The sequence below is a fragment of the Mustela erminea genome, chromosome 3 (assembly GCF_009829155.1).
Source record: "Mustela erminea isolate mMusErm1 chromosome 3, mMusErm1.Pri, whole genome shotgun sequence".
Classification (NCBI taxonomy): Eukaryota; Metazoa; Chordata; class Mammalia; order Carnivora; family Mustelidae; genus Mustela; species Mustela erminea.
In genome coordinates this window covers 7,968,841-7,987,519 of record NC_045616.1, presented here as the reverse complement: position 1 = coordinate 7,987,519, position 18,679 = coordinate 7,968,841, and the positions used below count along the sequence as shown (strand labels likewise).

Genomic DNA, 18,679 nt, shown 5'->3' with positions numbered 1-18,679 from the left:
ACGCCTCATCTGCTGGGCAAGGACACATGGATGTTTGGGACCAGCCTTCTCTCTTGTGCGCACAGTCCCCCACATGCACGCACACGTGGGCACACACACGTGTACACAAAACCACTCATGCGGGCATGGAAGCGCAGAGGTCCGTCATCGGCACCCGCACGCTCGGCAGAAGGACCATATTCGGGAAGGGACACCACAGTGTACTGGGAAGCGCCACTTCCCTCAACCTGCGTGGTCTGTCTGCAGGTCCACCCCTCGGCCTCACACTCGGGCAGGAGGACGCTGTGGACACCGCCTCCCGTCCACCAAATTGGGGCTTTCCACCAGGATCCCCTCTGGACTTTCCAGGGTCCCCCTTAGCGGGAAGGTGGCTCCCTCAGCCCCACACGCAGCTGCGTCACGAGGTGGCCCCTCCGTGCTCAGTCCCATGTCCAGCTCGGCTGCAGAGCCGTTTCCTCGTCAGGACGACCCTCGTCTCGAACTGCGTCATGTCATCCTTGTGTGGCTTCAGATGGATTCGCCGAGCTCCTCTGTCTTTCCCTGGGTTCCGTTTGTCTGGCTTTACCTCCTCCGGAAGCACGTCACCCATGGCGGCCGGAACACAGTCCTCAGATCCCGGCCGCCAGCGTTGCCATGGGGGCAGCTGCTGTCTGTTCACTTGGGCTGCGACCCTCCCAGTCACTGAATATGGAGATATTTCTGTTCTGAGGTCCTTGAGCTCCATTGACTCGTTCTACCTGAATTTCTCTGAACCATCTGCAGGGGAGGGGCTGTCCCGGATCGGCCAGGCTGGCAAGGTCCAGGTCCCCTTCTGGGCGTCAGACCCTCACCACTGACAGGAGGGAGCTCCAGGCCTGCGACGTGGTCCCTGCTTCTGCTCCCTGCAGCTGAGCGGGGGTGACTCCTGACACCACCCGGGGGGAGGGTCTCATTCCTGCCTGGGGGGATGGACGTCCTGACACGTGCACTCTCGTGGCTTCCCCGTAACTGGCTCTGTCCCCCAGACTCTCTAGCACAGCTCATTCTGGGAGGACCCCAGCTGGAGCCCCTCAAGCACTGGGCTGCATGGCACCAGCTGGGAAATGGCCGGATTCTGTGGAAAGTACATGTCTCTGCTGCATGTGCTCTGAGTGGCGACTAGATGCTCAGCACACATGACATATTGAAATGCCCCAGACCCGTTCTCAGAGTGAGCCTTAGAGACAGCGGGACTCTCCTCCCCAGGAAGACGGCTGCACCCAGGCTCAGGCAAGCAGGCGCATCTCCCACTCATCACCCACCCCTGTCAGAGGAGAGGCCGCTGCGATCAGCTCCAGGTATCCCCAGGGCGCCGCAAGGGCAGAGCAGTGCAGGGCACTTGGCCGGAGTCCCGTGAGGCCCGGCATCCTGCTCCCTTCCCTGTAGCAGAGCCTGTGGGCCACACTCAGAGGTTCCGAGTCTGGGATCCAGAGCTCCCTTTAGCCTCGCTGCTGCACCCTGGGGCCACTTCCTTCGTCACATCGGTATTTTGTGCCTCTCAATTATATTCTAAGTGTAACTTGGAAGGTAGGTATGTACGTTTGTGGTAAGGGCACCTGTATGAGGAAAGGGAGCTCAACACAAGCACCACCAACACCAGGACGTGCTGACACCTTTTCTCACTGCCACCCACATTGGTCACGGGACATCCACAGGAGAGTGGCTGGAGGACATCCAGTGAGTGATGTGCTGAAGCAGGAGGCCCACACTGAGGCATGCTGGGCCAGAGTCTGCACACGCAGAAGCCGGCAACTTGTGCCGGGTGGACCTGGAGGCATCATAACCGAAGAGGTTCATGAAGTCTGGCTCGAAGGCTGGCACTCTAAATACACTGGCACGTTCCTGATTCAACATGAGCAGTTGTGTCTGCTCACATTGATCATGTCCCCAGCCGAGAGGGAGGCAGTCATTCAATCACTAAGCTGAACACGGGCTGTGGTGTATGTAGTAATGATCTCATGCATGTACCCATAGTCAAGATGCTACACTGGTACCCATAGTAATGATGCTACACTGGTACCCGTAGTAATGATGCTGCACAGGTACCTGTGGTAACTATGCCACACAGATACCCAAAGTAACAATGCTACACTGGTACCCACAGTAATGATGCCACACTGGTACTTATGATAACGATGCCACACAAGCACCCCAGTAATGATACCACAACAGTACACAGAGCAATGATGCTCCACCAGTGCCTATAGTGACAATGCCACACCAGTGACTAGTGGAAACGTGTCTGTAACATCTGCACTACTGCAGGGGTTCCCAGAAAACATCTGTTTGCATACGCTCTCTCTGGAAGGGAGAACAGGAGAGTCTGTGCCTGTTTCCCAGGGTCATGGCTGGTCCAGGCATGGACTCCAACACTGGTCCTCCTGACGTTAAATGGAAATTCACTTTCCTCCCAGGACAGGATGTGGACTCCTATGCCATCTCCCTGCTTGGCTTTCCCAGCGAGCACCAGTCACCCTCAGCCCTGGGGCTCCCCGGCTGTTTTGGGTTGTCTGCTCTGAGGGACTGGCGGCCACGGCGCATGTCAGCACACTTACCCAGTGCCGCCTCTCCTTGTCCCCGTTGCTCCTGAGACATGAATCAGGTGCATCCTCCACGACCCCGATGGAGCCGACACCCTGAGTGGGCTGGACGCTGTGGCAGGGGTGTAGGAGCAGGACCCCAGCACTGGTGGACAAGCTTGCTCAGGTGGCAAGAAGAATGCTGTGGGTGGCATGGAGGAGGGACCCTGTGATGCAGGGAGATCCTGGCTCGCTCTCACCAGGCTGCTGGAGTCCCAGAAGTGGAGGGCTCCTCCCACCTGGTTAGAGTGCTGGGCCTTGGAGGAAGGGCCCAGGAGTGTGCCCGGCTCTGAGGACAGGGCCGGGTACATGCTGGTCCCTGCACTGGTGGTGGATGGCCCTGGACCTCCAGAGGGAGGAACCGTGTCAGCCGCTGGATCTGTGCCCCAAGAGACCCCTGTCGGGTTGGGGGACGGTCGCCATGCTGAGGCTGGGGGCTCTGTCTCCACCGCATGGACCTAATGCAAACACACTGCAGGTGTCTGGCCGCATGTCACTGGATGCTTCCATGTCCGATTTTTCTGTGACTTTGAGCAAATTCACCACCTTCTCCTCTCCCAAGTTCAGCTGAAATAGACTGTTTTCTCGGCCTCATCCTTGAACAGACATGTTCTGCCTCATCTCACACCACCTTTCCCAAACGGTCTCTCAGGAGCCGTTCTCTGCGGGGCTCCCATAGCAGCTCAAGCCGTGTGTGGCCAGCGGCCAAGGGCACAGATGCACACTGCTGTCCGCTGTTACTGTGCCTGGCTGGGAGGAGGCGCTGGCTGGACGCTCAGTGCGCCGGCCGTCCCGGGACATGCCAACATCTGCCAGGCTCAGGGACATGACCCTCGGTCAGGGATGAGCATAGCTGGACAGAAAGTGCCCATGGATGCCGGAGGCCCCATGTGCCCTTGCCGCCAGCCCCCATGGACGTTTGCGTGTCTGCGTACCACAGGAGTACAGAGCGGTTACACGTCGGTATCTCGGTTTGAAGACACGAAGTGATAGGCATCACACTTGCAGAGTTGGTGTAACTCGGCAAGTTAGGATTAGAGCAATGATCAGTGAGATCATTCTAGAAAGTTTGCACACGAATGTATCAAGTTTAATTGTGATGTCATTCCTGAGACTGTTCAACCAAATGAATAACAATTTAAAGGAAAAACTCAATTTTCTGAATTCAGATGACACTTGAAAGTGGTCCTGTGTCCCGAGGGTGGGCCCGGGGCTTCTTGTAAGGATAGGCACAAAGATGCACAGAGGAGGAAGAAGGGACTTCCCAGCAGAGGCCAGGTGCCTCCAGGTCATTCAGGGAAAGTTGTGTTTAAGGAAAGAGCAGTCGGTTTCAGCTGCACGAGCGGATGGGCGGTGTTCCCTGAGCTCCGGAATCGTGATAGGCTTCCTGCCCGTAAGGAAAACAGTCTGAAGGTCAGTGTGTAATTAAACTGGTGCTTCTGGTAATAAACTAATAATTGTCTTTTAATGATGCCATAAATCTGTTCTAGTCCTGGTGCTGTTCCCGTCTCACTGGCTTGTATCTTAGGTCCTCAAGGTTTATTTCCTCCAGGAGAACCGAGGAAGCATCTTCATAAGATCCCACACGGCATTCCAGAGCTCTCACTGAAGCGAGTGTTTTGCTTTTAATAACCCAAGCTTGGGATTTCTTAAAAATGTATCTGGAAGGTTAATTTAAGCATTTACGGAAATTAGGTTGTGCGCATTTCAACGTCAAGAACTTTACAAACATGTGTGAGTTAGACTTGGTAACACCATCCAGGACAACGCGGTAATGACATTAGGAAGGAGGAAGCAAGTGATTAAGAAAACTGCGTGACTTATCCAAGCTTACTTCTTGTTCTCTTACAAAATCAAACCATATCAGAAAGGCAGCACATCTCTCTCGTGTGGGTGCACGTGCCCTGCTGAGGGCCAGCGAGGGCGCCTCTGTAATGTCGGTTCCTGGTGACACGCCAGGACGGCGCCTCTAAACCCTGCATTGTAGCCACTGGCTGGTTGGGAGGGAGGTTTGAGAGCAGCCGGCCCGACCCCAGGTGGGGAGAGCACCTACCTGCACACAGCCCCAGCCGAGGTCATCCAGGAGAGGATTTGGCCTGTGGGGGAGGCTCTATGGATGGAGAGAATGGGAGAGCCTCACCTAGGAACAGGAGCAACACAACCACAGCTAGAAACCAAGAAGCAAACAGGCTTTGGGACACTCGGGACAGCCGGTCTGTACAGCCCATTCACGGATGGACCCTTACATTCTGCCTTGGTATTTGCTCTTTGCAGACAACGTCCTTGCTAGTCTGGCCTTGTTTTCGGGGCCCAACAGGGAGGCAGAGGAAGCAACCACAGCATGGGAGTGAAGCTCTTGGGGGCCACTAACAAGAAAACCTAAAACGAGACCAAACAGGGGGCCTTGGGTTTGGGGACTGTGTTGCCCCAGCGTGGCCACGTGGTGAGGAGCCCAGCATCTGTTTACTGTGCCCAGGGGCCCCAACGTGGGGTTAAACGGGTGAAGTGCGGTGACATTCTGAACCTGATGCACCTGGGAGAAATTACAGATTTGGCCGGAACTAACAGGGCTCCCTCTAGGTTTTCTCAAAAATGTGCTGATACATGAAGTCGGTAAGTGAAATCATTTCAGTTTCCATAACGTCATCTGTAAATCAAATCCATGTCTCAGAGCGTCAGAGGCAGTTTACTGAATGGAAACCATTTCACCCCATTCCAGACGGGGTGACCGTGCAGGAGCTCCCGTGTGGGCCAGGCCCTGCCCAGCCCAGTCCGCTAGGGGCTTCCTCATCTGAGGACGGCCCTGGCCCTGCCCCAGCCCCCTCACAGCCAGACCCAATGGACAGAAACTCCCACCGCAGACGAGAGCGTCAGCAGCCCTTCTTTCCCAGGTTTGCCGGCGCAGGCGGACTCCCCATGAGCCCCGCGTGGGGCTCACAGCAGGGCGCACTGCTCCTGTGAGGGTGACAGCGACACGGGGAAGTAGTAAGCTTTCAGGGGAAGACCCAAGGCAGGAACGACCGCTCAAGGTCTTAGAACGGACCCCAAGAACGCAGCCACAGAGGAAGAAACCCATAAATCGGGCAGCATCGGAACTAGAACATTGGCAGGCCTGGGCTGGAGCATTCACGGAGGCATAGATGGGCCCATCTGGGCCTTACACTCGGTCTCAGGGAAGAGCTCGGTCTCTCACCGTTTCATAGGATGTCACCCGCGGGCACTTCTGTAAGGGATGGTTGTCTCTGTACCAGGTTAGGGCAAATTTCTTCCACACCCACGTTGCTGATATGACGCTGGGTTTTGTCAAATATTTTCTGGTCTACTACAACGATTTCTCCCTTTTGAATTGTTAGCCTGATAGATTAAATTGATTGATTATAAGACCAACTGCATTTTCCTAGAATAATTTTTACTAGTATTGGATTTTATCAGGGAGAATTGTGTTTAGAACATCACGCACATTCATGAGAGACAACGGTCTATAACTGCATTTTGTTTTCTCACATTCTCATCCGGTACAGGTACTGGGGGACGCTGGCCTCACAGGCGCCTGAAAGCACAGTCCCCATGCAGCTTTCAGGCCCGCTTTGTGTGGAATTATTATCATTATTATTAATACTTAGTATCTAGTACAACTCGCCAGGGCCCCTATTTGGGATGGAATCTCCTTCACAGAAAGTGATTTGAGCAAAGGCGCAGTTCTTACGCCACACAGCACCTTCAGGTCCCCTGCCTCCCCTCGAGGGAGCTCTGCTGGTTTCTTTGTTGCCCGCGCTGGTCCTTCCCGTCTGAATTGTCAGACTTAGAGCCCATTTTTAGAAGTTGTATATGTAATGCTCCCTTCCTGTCTCAGCAGACATCTGCGTCACTGGCCGTGGTGTCACCTGGCTCCTAACGCTCTAAGTTGTGCTTCTCTTTCTCATCAGTCTGACAAGTCTTTCATACATTTTTTTAAAAATCAAATTTTAGTTCGCTGACTTTCTCTGTTTTTCTTGGGTTTTCTGGTTCACTGATTTGTACTCTGATTTATTTCCTTTGGTTACTTTGGGTTGGGCCGCCTGTTGTGTTTTCAGGTTCATCAGAAGACACTAGTTCTCTGCTTTGGCGGTGGCTTGGTGCTTCCCGAGTTAGGACTGTGGGTGACGCACCGGCCCCCAGATGGGTCATTGCTCTGGCCTCTCCTGAGGTCTCCCTTCCAGGTGGACAGGGGAACCAGGCTGTGTGAGTGTGACGACGGTCTTCAGACACTCCTCAGGAGCAAAAACGGGAAACGATCAGAGACCTTTTCTGAAACCCGACGTACTCCTTGGAGGGGGCCGGGCCCATGGGATGCAGTCCTGACCTGGTTGTCCACGGACTGGGCAATACCCAGCTCCACAGGCCAACGTTGACCCGGTTCCCTCTGTTTGCTGAGACGGAAGCTGCCGTCTGGCAGAGCCAACAGCCTTCCGGGCCAGCGCTGGAGGTCGCTGAGTGCAGGATCTGTCTCCCCAGCAATGGCACCCAGAGCCATCCTGGTCACAGAGCCTAGGCTCAGGGACTTTCTTCTCAGGGGCTCTCTGGACGGCTCAAACCACCTCTACTTCCCTCATTAATAAGGAGTTAAATCAAATAAAACCTTCAAACACAGGCTCACTTCACACTTCCAGGAGAGCTATGGTCGTACCTATACCGTGTTCATTTGGAGAACGATGTAGGCTCCGGGGGAGGACGGGGACAGGTGGGAGCACCTGCTCTCATGCTCTCTGGAATGCTCTGGAGGCAGACAAGCTCGTCGCACACACCTGGTCTGCCCGAGGGGAGCTCGGTTCTGGCCCCATCCCATTAGTTGTCCCCGTCACCGGCCTTGCCCCCGAGCCTCAGCTTACGGAGAAGATGGGACAAAATAGCAAGCTGGCCCACAGCACGTACAGTGTGTGTGGAGGAGGAAGTGAGAGGAAATGCTGTGGATTGACTCAGGGATCTGGGACCAAAACACCGACTTTCAGGGCCACCCCCCGGCCTTGGGGCTGCTGGACTCTGAGTCAACCCCAGGGGCTCTGGGCCTCACCTCCTCTAGGCAGAGGCCGGTTTCCACTGTTGGCCAACCAGGCGGGGCTGCAAAGGGGCGAGGAGGGTAGCTCACTGGGTCTAAATGGGCATGGAAACCCGGGGACCAGGGCTGGGACTGGGGGGACCCACGAGCTCCTGGGTTCTCCTTGGGAAACTACATTCCTGGACCCCTTCCCATCCCCCCAGTTCTTTCTTTGCTATAATTAGAGGCATCCCAGAAAGTGTCTGCAGCAATCTATCCCCACCTTCAAAAAAACTACAACGTTTATGATTGTCCAAATGCTTTCTATCTGCACGCTGAGTGTAATGAAGCAAAAATGGGTCAGGTCAGGCAGCAGGAGAAGTTCTGGTTAACCACGTGAATCCAGAGAGAAACATTCCCCAATGCACACAGGCCTGCCCTCGGGGTGCAGGGTGCTCCCGCAGCTCCCGGGGAGGCACCCCACCCCCCAGCCCTGACCGCTAACTGTTAGGACCAACCTCCTGTGGGTGTCCCCAGCAGTAGCCCGACACAGGCCACACGGGCCCTAAGTTCTCGTTTCTTGTTACCAAATCATCACACAGAACACGACTTCCAGAGTATGGGCCGCCCCCCATCACCTGCCTGAATGGAGCCGTGGCTGCAAGACTGAGCACATTGGGCTGGTGGGGCCGCGAGCCGTAGGGCACCCACATTGGCAAGGGAGAAGTGCCGAAACCCAGCTTCAGGACACACCAGCTCAGTCTCCACCACAATCCTGGACAGCCCCATGCGCCCCTGGAAAGCCCCACGAGCCCCCTGACAGCCCCACGCGCTCCTGCACTCCCCGCAGCTCCCAGCGTCCCCTGGTCAGCTAGGTCAGTGCCGGCGGTCTGAGCAGCACATGCACACTGGCACACAGGCAGAGGGGAGCCAAGCCCCATGGAGGAAGGCCCCATGGGGGTGGCCGTGCGTGGATGCCTGCTCTGAGGGTCCCCTTCAGCGTGGAGGGGTGCAGGGGCCAATGCCCACAGGGCCAGGGTGACACGGGAGGGGCCTCGGACCCCCAGCCTGCCTGACACCAGCAGGAGCGGGGGCTGCGGTCCTGTCCTCCGGGGATCCGTGGAATCCAGCACAAGCCCTTCCTCCCTGCAGCCGGTGGCTCTCTGCGGTGACCTTCGTTCCTGCCGCGGGTCCATCTCCAACCCTCAGTGGAGGAGGGAAGATACACACACGCTCTGTTTCGCACACGCACACCGTTTCGCACATGCGGCTCCCTCCCTCGCCAGCCCCTCCATAGGTCACCTCTGAAGCCAGCTCCTCGCTGGGCACCCATGGTCACCTGAATCCTCTGAATTCACTGTCATGGCAGAGGTTGTGCAGTGCAGCCTGTGGGCGCTGTGTCCTCTCTGCAAAGTCTCTAGAAGCAAGACTACACTTGGATGCCTCTGATGACAGGGCACTCACTCCGCCCTGGAACAGTCCATCCTACTTTACCATAGTTCTGCTGCTCAGGCCTTGGTTCTCTGCAGCTTCTGTGTCTGACTCAGCTCTGGACACGGGCGTCTTGCACAGGGTGGAAGAGAGGGAGCCCCAAACCCACACGCTCTCTCTTGACTTGCCCTGGGAAAGTCACTGTGCTTCGCGGGATGGAGGCACCTGAGGTGTGCAGATGGTGTGGCCGCAGGAGGGCCTGAACTCCTCGCAAAGTGCGTTTTCTCCCAGCAGCGCAAGTCCTGTCAGGAGGAGCTGAGGCACTACTAAGTAGCCTCCAGCCGGCTTAGTGACAGCCCCAGCACACGGGGTGGGGCAGGGTGGCGCTCATACGCTATCCATCTGGCAGGTGATGGCGCCGGGTGAGTGAGCCCAGGCATGGCTGGAGTTGGAAGACCTCCCGCCAGCAGGACACGATGTCTGGGATGCAGGGAGCTGTGACCAAGGCAGGGCTTCACACATGCCGTCCCACTCCCATGACTCAGTGCTCACCTCTTGTCCTCGCACCAGCGATGACGCCCACGTCAAGGTGAAATAAACCAGCCATCAGTCCCACTGCCGTCCGCTGGTAACCGCTTTAGAACTGAGCATCAACTTTCCTTGGGTGTTCTTTCCTCCTCCTCCCAAGAGGGAGGCTAACCGCACCCCAGGTCCCAGAGTAGACACTGGTCAGCAGACGGTGTGCCCTGACAAGCATGTTAATCCACTGCATTCACAACCTAATCTGGAAAAATCAGACCCAAGGGGGACCCTATGATTGATGTCCCACTGCTGGGGGAGTGGCACCCTCCTCCAGAGAGGGGACCAGAAGGCCGCCACATCCTGCAACCAGGGGGAGGCGTTCTAAAGCCAGCACCCCAACCTCCAAGCTCAGTGGGGTGGAGATGGGGAGAGCTGGTGCATCTATGGGAAGTCCTGTTATCAGGACAGGAAGGGTCCTAGTGCGTCGTAGCGGCCACAGGCAGCTGGCTGGACGCAGGCCTGGAGACGGCACGCTGTGATGAGGGAAAAAAAAAAAAGATTATTTGTTTTTCTTAAATTCTGAGAAGATAGTGCTGGTATAAATAAAAAAAATGAATTTATGTGTATAAAACAGACAACATTTTGCAAATTAGAAAGCACTGTGTGCACGAGGTAAACATAGTTCCAGTAAGAATGAAAGAACAGTGCTGACATCCGTGTCAACCCGCTTGCGGAACATATGACACGACTCCTGCCCTCGCACCCAGGCCAGTGCGGCACACACAACCAGGGGAGGGGCTCTGTTCTAGAAAGAGAGCACGTGTGTGTGGTGGGGGTGCAAAGGGAGAGGGAGTCTCAAGCAGATTCCCGCTGAGCCTGAGCCGAAACCAAGAGTCGGGTGCTTGACTGAGTCCCGCAGGTGCCCCAACAAGGAAGTTTGTCACTCAGTCACGTGTATGGGGGACACCTGGGTCCCGGGGGCCTGCAGGAGATTTGTGAGATAGGTACCACGTAAAATACTGTTAGTTTAAAAATGTTGCTGAGCTAGAGCCGGGTGGGAGGCAAGCACCCAGCTTCTACCCTGCTGAGCCCAAGCAAGGGGCATGGAGAAACCATTGGGGAGAAACGTGCCCTGTGTTTAAACCCAGAGCTCTGTTTTGGAAATCCTTATGGAGTAGCACAAGAAAGATGAATGCAGGAAACCATCAGCGTGCGGCCTGCAGAACACAGAGAAGGAAACCAATGTTGTCTGAATTATAAATGTGCAAACCTTGTTGAGTTTTAAAGCTGGGAACTTGGCCTGGGGTCTGAGCAAAGGTAGAACCCAGGAGTTGCCGAGGCCAGCAGACACAGGGACAGTGGTGGCCGTGTTAATCCGTCGAGAAGCCTGCCCGCCCAGGACAGCTGCTCCCACCCGCCCTCTCCTCCATGCGGAAGGCAGCGTGTGACAGGGGTGAACGCGTTTTCTGCGCAGAGACCTGGTCTGTGGTCCCTTGGCTCCTCCACAGGTGACCCTGGAGGGGCCACTCAACTTTTGCAAACAGAGTCTTCTTGTCAGTGAAGGAGAAAAAGCAAAGGAAACAGTATCACACCTTAGATTCACTTTAAAAGATGAGCAGGAGTGCACATGGCCCACAGCGTGGCGTGGGGCATGTGGGGAAATTATCATGATTCCCGTGACGCTCTGGGGCGCGTACTCTTTCTCACTTTGCAGACCAAGTAAAGGAGTCAGGAACTATTCTGCCCATGTCCACGGAGGGAGAGACTGGTCAGGCTGGACTTGACCCAGCACCTTCCAAAGTACATGCTCCTTCCGACCTCACCTCCACGTCCAGAAACCGAGAAATGAGGACAGAGGCTTCGGCGCTGGACACCAGCACCTGAGGGAAGGACCCCCTCACCCCCGCACCGAGAATGAGCCCATGTGGGTCTGGGGATTCTCGGATTCGGGAGGCCTTGGGTGACCTCTCTCTCCTGCATGAGGAGACCCCAGCTCTCCAGGAGGACCTGGCGCATGGGCCGGCCTGTTATGCACGTCACCGGACAGTCACCGTCACGACCACACTCATCCTCGCCGCCCCCACCCACGAGACGTCCTCATTGTCTCCATCCTGCATTACTGGAAACACTTCCAGAGAACGTGCTGGGCACATGGCCTGCCATGTCCTATCCAGACTTCACGTCCTCCTTTCCACAGAGTGTCCCCCTGGCCTTCTCCCTCCTCCTCGCAGCCTCAGGTACCAAGGACTCCGCAAAAGGAGCAGCTAATTCCTCTGAGGGGATTTCCGGCTATGAAAGGCCTGGTGTCCCCAAGCCTTGCCCCTGGCTCTGGACACAAGGAAGGGAGAAGAGAGAACAGAACCAGCCAGGATGGCTGAAAACTTGCACAGTGACAGGCACAGGACGAGCGGGTCCTGCGGCCTCCCTCCATCAGAGGCTCGGGCGGCCCCTGGCTGCACCACAGCCAGGGATGCGGTGGACACCTCACATCTTCCCCGTCTTCTGGCAGCGTGACGTGCACCCAAGGTAAGAACGTAGGTTCAGCCGGGCCCACATGCACTGCCACATGCACTCTGGGAACTCGGCTGCACTCAGGATCTGAGTGGCTGACCGCCGCAACATCTCCAAGTGGGTGCTGTGATCGGGAGCCAGTGTTGGGTGCCCCTGGCCCTCCCACACCCGCCTGCAGCAAGCGGGGCCCCATGAGCTTTAGAACCGATTCCAGACGCACTGGCCCACTCGAGAGGAGGGTCTCCCAGCATCTGAGTGCGATGTCCCCATGCAGACCCCACGGGTGGCAAGTGATGCTCAAACCCTCACAGGGAGGCCCACTGACTGCAGTGATGGCCGGTGCAGCAGCCAGGAGAGAAGCCAGAGGCTCAGGATCGTCCCACCCCAAACATGCGTGTCGGAGGGAGTGGGCGGTCTTCTATGGCTGATCCCACGGCCTTACGGTCACAGATGCAAAGCCGGATGAGCCTGGTGCTGTTGGGGACTAAGTCCTCTCCCTGACACATCAGTGTGTGGATTTCCTGCCTCTGGCTTGTAGGGTGGCCTCCTCGTAAAGGGAACCCCACAGTCATGACAACGAGGACTAAAACACCTTGTCCTGATGCTTCCCGTCGATACACATTCGACCGTGTGAGTGATACACCTGCTGTCCCAAGAAGGGGTGTCCTGTCTTCTCCCCGCGATCACTAAGATGCAGAGGAAGGGCCACCGAGTGTGCCTTAACATGATGGACGTCCCGGTGATGGTGGGTTACTCCCTTGCGCTGTCTGCAGAGAACAGTCTGTGGCAGCCTTGCCCATCAGGAGTGCAGGCGTGCTGTCCCTGGAGCCCCGCAGAGGGAAGTGGGTGCTCTCCACGCACATGACACACGGCATGGCGGAGACGCACAGCCCCTCACTCCTCCCTCTCATGACCCTGTCCCTGGTGAAACACATGGAGCAGGACGGTCGCTAGGACCTTGTCAACCAGGCAGGCATGCTCAATGTTGAAAGATCCATTTCTCTCTGGAGCAAGTGTCTACACACGGAATTACGAGGCCAGACATCCACAGGGCTTTCCCCTTAAAGCTGGGAGTCGCTTACCCCGGCTCTCTGAACTTCCATGAAGGTAGCTCTTTGGAAAGACCTCTCCCATGCGGCAGCTCAGTCGCCAGCTCCATGCTGAAGAGGCGGCTCTAGCTGTGGCTGACCTGGATGCTGAAGCAGAAGGGCCCCAGGTCATCGAGGCCAAAGTCCATGGGTAGCCAGCGGTCCTCTGCGAGCCACAACTGGAAAACAGAGCTGGTGGCATGTTAGCATGGGACGGGGATTCCCATGAAGGGCTGGGCCCCATGCTGTGCATGTCCCAGAGCTGCCAGCCCACGGGAGACTGCTGTGACTGCTGTGACCCCAGCGGCTGCACCTGAGGGCATGTGCAGGAACAGGATGTCCTCCAACAGGGCTCCTGGGGAAATGGGCCCCAGGTAACCCTGATTTTGAGCAAATTATGGCCAAAAGCACCTTTCACTTAAAATTCTAGTAACCATGGCTTCTGCTTCAGTGTTTCCTCAAAAGGTCTGTAGGTTCTTTATGGAACTTACGAGACAGGCAGGAGACCTCCGTGCTGCGGTTCAGCGCCAAACCACTGAGCAATGAAAACGGCACAGGTGCCACCCCATGTCCCCATGACCCCCCAGGGCCCCACAGGCACTCCCACTGCCTAGTTCGGTCCTGAGTGACAGGCCTCTGTGCACACTTTGGAGGCCACAGGGCCAGGACCCTCACTTGGGATTGGCCAGTGTTAACCCAGTGGCCCTGACCACATAGAATGAATGCTTTAAAAACCCCTTCAACAGCAAAGGTCAGATTTCCTTACACCACACACAAAAATAGACTCAAAATGGACAAAAGACCTCAATGTTAGACAGGAATCCGTCCAAATCCTTGAGGAGAACACAGGCAGCAACCTCCTGGACCTCAGCTGCAATAATTTCTTCCTAGAAACATTGCCAAAGACAAGGGAAGCAAAGGCAAAAATGAACTCTTGGGACTTTATCAAGATCAAAAGATTTTGCATGGGGCACCTGGGTGGCTCATTGGGTTAAAGCCTCTGCCTTTGGCTCAGGTCATGATCCCAGGGTCCTGGGATCGAGCTCCACATTGGGCTCTCTGCTCAGCAGGGAGCCTGCTTCCCCCTCTCTTTCTGCCTGCCTCTCTGCCTACTTGTGATCTCTCTGTCAAATAAATAAATAAAATCTTTTTTAAAAAAAAAAGGTTTGCATAGCAAAGGAAATGGTCATCAAAACCAAAAGACAACCAACAGAATGGGAGAAGATATTTGCAAACGACATATCAGATAAAGGGCTAGTGTCCAAAATCCATAAAAAACATATCAGTGTCATTATCAAAGAATCCAATTAAGAAATGGGCAGAGGACATGAACAGACATTTCTGCAAAGAAGACATCCAGATGGCCAACAGACACATGAAAAGTGCTCCACATCACTGGGCATCAGGGAAATACAAATCAAAACCACAATGAGATCCCACCTCACAACAGTCAGAATGGCTAAAATCAAGAAGTCAGGAAATGACAGATGAGGATGACAGGTGAGGATGTGGAGAAAGGGGAATCCTCCTACACTGGTGGTGGGAATGCAAGCTGGTACAACCACTCTGGAAAACAGCATGGAGGTTCCTCAAAAAGTTGAAAACAGAGCTAACCTATGACCCAGTCACACTACTGGGTATTGACCCTAAAGATACAAACATAGTGATCTGAAGAGGCATGTGCATGACAATGTTCATAGCAGCAACGTCCACAATAGCCAAACTATGGAAAGAACCTAGATGTCCATCAACAGAAGAATGGTTAAAGAAGATGTGAGATATATATATATACACACACACACACACACACACATACAATGGAATACTATGCAGCCATCAAAAGAAATTAAATCTTGCCATTTGTGACAACGTGGATGGAACTAGAGGGTATTATGCTGAGTGAAATAAGTCAATCGGAGAAAGACAATTATCATATGATCTCCCTGATATGAGGAAGTGGAGATGCAATGTGGGGGGTTTGAGGGTTAGGAAAAGAATAAATGAAACAAGATGGGATGGGGAGGGAGACAAAGCATAAGAGATTCTTGATCTCACAAAACAAACTGAGGGTTTCCAGGGGTTTGGGGGGTAGGAAGAGGGAGGCTGGGGGATGGACACTGGGGAGGGTATGTGCTATGGTGAGTGCTGTGAATTGTATAAGACTGATAATTTACAGACCTGTATCCCTGGGGCAAATAACACATTACATGTTAATAAAATACATATATTTTTTAAACAGTGAAGATCAGAGCAGTGACCCTGTGTCTGCCATGGGCTGTGGCATCTGCTCTCCTTTTCTGAGTCCTTTACCGACACAGTGAAGCCATGGGTGACTGCTGGCCACATGGGCCTCACAGACCTTGTGTGCGGAGCTGTGGGCAGTGGGTGGCCCAACTGTATCTGCCCTCCTGCCCCTTGCAGCCCACTCACACATGCATGTCTGCACACACACAAATGTCCACACACACACATGCGCACATACATGCACACACACGTGCTTTTGCCCTGAAGTGGCCACCCAGACCCTGGAGCTCCTCTGCGAGGACTCCACCAACACTGCCTTGTCCCATAAAGGGGATGCCGGGTGGCCTGTGGGCCTGTGATGTCACCGCCGTTCAGGTGTGACAGCAGGAATGACCCGAGCTGGCCTGGTGTGATTCTGAAACACTTTGAACGAGGTGTGCCCTCCAGTCCAGCGAGACACACCCCATTCACACATATGCTCAATGCTGATTCCCCAGATCTGTGGGAACATGGTCATTGGCCAAATGCTTCTTACACTTTCTGGGTGTGGGTTTGCAGGTAAAGGTGATGGCTGATGTGTGCAGCGGGGCTCGTGGGCTCTGGGGTGCCCCTGGCCTCCCGCAGGCCTGGTGGACGTCTCTGCAGGACTCTCTCTGTGCTGTCCCTGCTGCTGGCCCCCGACACGCCGATTCCCGCACGCGGTCAGATGCCTCCCGCCTCCCCAGCGTGTGTGCGTGTGTGCGTGTGTGTTCCTCATTCTAAATGAGTCCTGCGACAGAGACTGCCCCTGGAATTTGGAGCCCAATCCCCGGTCCTTCACATCAGCCTGCGAACACAGAAACCCCTTAATAAAGAAAATGACACGTCGTAAACCAGGACTAGCGAGCTGCTTTCAGAGACTCTGTCTCTAAGTACTGAGTGTGACCGTCAGGCTGATGACCAAGGGAGACCCCTCAGGAAGCATCTGCCCAGCAAGGCAGCCAGGGGCGTGGCCAGTCACGTCCTCTCCCGTCACTGGAATAACTGGAGGTCCTCTGGTGTTTTCAGTTTGGGACCGTCACAACCTGAAACTTTGTGCTGCGACCACGAGCTGCAACCTCGGCTGTTCACTTCCCTCTGAACCGTTCCTGAACTTCCAGATGCAGATGTCAGGAAGGGCTGCACAGGTGGTCAGTAAAGCATAAGACATGCACGTCCTCAGCTCACGCCAGGTCACCACGCACCAGCACGAGAGCACGCGCCCTTAAGGCAACACAGAGCGGTGCGACCATCGCATGAGCTGAGACTGAGCTCCCGTTAAATGCTCTCCCCCACGTAGTGATTTGTCGCTTTTGAATTACTCGTTTAGAGCAGTTCTGGGGAATGAGGTCACTTTCCAGGGAGTCACATGTTTACAACTCAAAGCAGTGAGCTGAGCTCTGTATTAGGAAAAGACAGGAGGAATTAAAAAATAGCTTCTGAACAACCTGGGACATCCCGCAACAGAACACAGAATGGCTTCAGAGCTGTCTTTACTTTCTGTCACCCCAGTACACAGCCGCACAGCAAATGATGTGCTGTCAACAGAGTGGGCGTGTGCACAGAGCTCCATGGTAGCTCATTCCTGGTGCTTCCCTGCAGCTCCTGTCTGAATCAGTCACCCGGTCAGTGTGGGGTGGGGGCTCCTCTGACACAGCCCCGGCTCCCCTGCCAGGCTCCAGGCCCAGCCTCCTATCTGCGGGGCACCAGCACTAGACAGCCCAAGTATAGATCCCTTGGAGATGCAAATCTGTGGCCACTTCCACAGCCTGGGACTGTGTTTCTCAGGGACATAGAGCCTTCTTCCCTGGGAAGGCAAACATCAGGGCCAGAGGTGCCCCAGCCTTCAGACCTTCCTGCCAGGCAGGAGCCCCATATTTTGGGGTTTGCTCCCACTTGCAAAAACATAGTCTATGCAAAGACAGAGACAGCTCACTTTTATGCTGGGTCCCCTAGTTGGCCCAGGGTCCCTCTGCTGACCCCCATGCCCACCCCACTCTTAGAGACCCTCTGCCCTTTGCAGCAATGCAGCTGAGCCAACGGCACAGTCATCCCTAGTCATCCCTCCACTGAGGACCCCTTTCCCTGGGAATCCAACTCCAGAAACCCACTGCTTCACAGGTTTCTGGAGAGCAAGTTAGAGAGATTCCTGAATGCAATGTTTCCAACCGGTGAGACAGAGCAGCCTAGAAAAGCAGCTGGAGGCTGAGCGAACCTGGGTCCCATCCAGCCTCCGGTGAGGCTGCGGGCAGCTACCCCGTGCCTCTGAGCTTGGAGCCGTGGGTGATACTGAGGCTGAGCTCAGACGTAAAGGGGAAGTTCAGCCCTCCCGGGAGGCCCCCTACAGAAACCTTATTGTCCACATCCTTGGCCAAACAGTCAAGTGAACTTCAGGGATGGATGGTTTTAACCGGGATATTCTCACGTCGAGCGGAGACACCTGGGGGGTTTCCTGCAGGATGGTCATTGCCATCCGGCGGCACCTGTACTAGGTGCCCTCCGGGAGCTGGGCGCGGTTTGGGTGTCTTCTGCACCCAAGCTGACTGAGGCAACTTTCTCATCCATTTTCTGATGAGACCTGAACTAGGGAACAACAATTCTAAGCATCAGTAGAAGTAACTTTTAGGGAGAAGAAAGTCAGAAACGATGTTGCAACTACAACATGTATTTCCCGGACCACATCCTAATGGCTGTCCTGGGGGACAGTCATTACAGCTCTGTGCCCTGCGTCCATTCCCAGGGCAGCCATCGTCTTCAGTCTCCGAGAGAGAACTAACAGCACATGGACGACTTTAAGTCGAGGCATGAGGAGGGTTTTCCACAGTGACAGAAGGTGCGCGCAAAAGGGAGATCCTATTTTGTGAGCAGCTACTTAACACTTCCAAACCTGCCCCATGACCTACCGAACGCAGCCTCCTTGTAAAAACCGTTCATTCTACAAAACTGTCTTCACTGTCACTGCCGGGCCCCGGGGCTGCCTGACCTGGTGCCATGGCTGAGCTCCTGGCTAACGTCATGGTTTCATGATCACTTCCTAACGTGCAGTGCCAAGAGCCTTCCCACCATCTCCCCGGGCGTCCCACGGGGTGGGGGCAGAAGCGGCTGTCTGGTGTTTTAGGAGGAACATCCACACAGAGGGCTGACCCCCGGCACCAATGCCACACCTCCAGCGTGCGGAAAGCCACAGGCAAGATGACAAAGAGGCTGACGTGGGACCGTGAGCCGCCTTTTTCAAAAAAGGAAAAGGACTCTAG

The 18,679-nt window shown here is 55.1% G+C and overlaps 1 pseudogene; it reads right to left on the bottom strand.

The window, feature by feature from the left end:
* LOC116585787 overlaps positions 1–18,679 on the bottom strand; it is a 111,742-nt pseudogene that overhangs the window by 17,271 nt on the left and 75,792 nt on the right.